Source organism: Sinocyclocheilus grahami, unplaced genomic scaffold (assembly GCF_001515645.1).
Source record: "Sinocyclocheilus grahami isolate Dianchi unplaced genomic scaffold, SAMN03320097.WGS_v1.1 scaffold6105.1, whole genome shotgun sequence".
Classification (NCBI taxonomy): Eukaryota; Metazoa; Chordata; class Actinopteri; order Cypriniformes; family Cyprinidae; genus Sinocyclocheilus; species Sinocyclocheilus grahami.
The window spans coordinates 9,530-11,784 of NW_015510618.1; positions in this window are offsets into that span (position 1 = coordinate 9,530).

Here is a 2,255-nt window from a genome sequence, read left to right on the forward strand (position 1 = left end):
GCGACATACCAGTGCAATCTAGACATTTTCAGAATTGAACAAAATAACTCTTTGTCATTTAACTGCAGGGATCTCAGATGTTTCAAATTCACTGAGTTGTATTGCTCAATTTATTTGACTCCTAAAATGGGAGGGTTAAACAACAATAAAATGAAAATGTATTACAGCATGCAAAATTGTGACTTTTTGAAATGCAATATTTATTCTCCACACATTATGATATTTTATTAAAATTATTAATATGAAAGGATAAACATAAATGTAATGTGTTGAAAAATTTCACTCAGAAACTGCTGCAAGTAATACATTGAATTAAATATGATTGAAGTTGAGGGACTGACATGGTGTTTTCTAGTAAAACTAGAAAAGATGCTGTGACTGGAAAAAAAATATTATCCTAGTGAAGATCTCCACTAGACACCAAGATTTTGATCTAAATGTGCAACACATTTAAGTTTAATTAAATCAACATAAGTTACTTTGCTGATTAAAAGCCCTGGAGGCCATCCATTAACACTAATTATATTTGTTATTGTGTAACTGGCCCCAGGGCCGGACTGTTTGATCTTAATAAAACACCAATTTCACCAATCAAATGGAAATAAATCACACAACAAAACAGAATACTGTGAAAACTTTCTGTACTTTTAAAACAGTAGCCTCCTATGAACTTCCCCTCGAGGAACTATAAATCAGTGCTTCTCAACCCAACATGTGCAGGTCTGTTCTGATTGGTTTGGAGACAACCGCGGAAATAAAACACTAAATGCAAGTGACATGCAATGATTTTCCTATTCAGTTTATTTTTTATTTTTTTTGCATATTTGATTGATAATATTAGCTAAGCGTGCAAAAATAATTACATAAATAATTACTACTACATGAAATAAAACCAGTTGAGAACCACTGCTATAAATAATGTCTGAGCCTGAAAACAAGGCAACTGAAACTTTCTGTTTGCAATTCTGAGGGAATTTGCAAATTCAATTCAAAAATTGCGAGATATAAAGTCAGAATTCTTCATTTTTGTCTAGCATCTCACAATTCAGACCATTTTTCTTAGAAATCTCATTTTACATCTCACAATAATGTTTTTTTTTGTTCGTTTCTGGTACAAAATAAAAAAGGATAACTTTTTATTTCACGACTTTTTACCTCACAACACTTTCTTCTATTTTTCTTCTCAGAATTGCGAGTTTATATGTTGAAACTGCGAGTTATAAACTTGCAAGTTACTTGCTATAAATTAGCAAATTGCGAGTTAACTTGTAGGAATTCTGACTTTTTTAAAAACAATTCTGTTTGATTCTGTTTCGTTTTTCCACCACTGGATAAAAAATAAAAAAGTTAAAGACAATTTTATCTCACAACACTTTTTTCATGCAATTTATATCTCACAATTTAGAGATTATATCTAGCAATTCTGAGTTGAAATCTCACAATTCTGAAAAAGATTTGTGATTTGTGAGATAAAAATTCGGAGATAACGTTTTATTTATTTTTTTATCCTACAGCAGAAACAAGATTTCATAGCATGTACACAAAAAGAAATGCACACACTTAGCATGACGACACATCACCACAGGGTCGTGCTGAAGGCAAATAGCAGTAAAGAGCTGGTTCTGTTAGACTTGGGTTAACCGTACTGTAATTCTGAAGCCCTGAGGAGTGTCCCAGTGGCCATTTGGTTGCTGTTTACCAGAGAGATAAATTCCACTGTCCCTGAAGGGGAAGGTCATGGGCAGCCCGTGGGCTGTGTGTGTATACCGGTGGTCAAGTGTAGGTTGGTATGAACATGTGGCTAGAGTGTGTTCACATATATGTGGGATTGTTTTAAGGACTATTTGAATTCAGATGACAACAGGCTGCTTTGTTTCCACACAGGGTCTTCCAGATGCTTGTTTCTCAATTCATTTGTGATTAAAAGAAGCTTGTGAAATTGCAAAGCAACATGATGCCAGTGAGAAAAACAGTGAGATCAAATATATAAAGTTATGAGCATCTTTAGAAGCTACAATATTCGGTGAGATCTTTGTTTTCACACTCTTTGGCAGTCATAATTTTGTATTTTGTACTAACAACAATTACCACGTTAAATACACTTTTCCCACAGTTTATTGCTTTTTAAGTTGTGATTATTTGAACTTTAGTGCATAAAGAATGAGAGACCAAAATATGACTGAAGAAAGCACATTCATGTACGTCAAGTATAATCTTCCCAGACAATACTGCCTTTCTTCTAAAGAAAAAAAAAA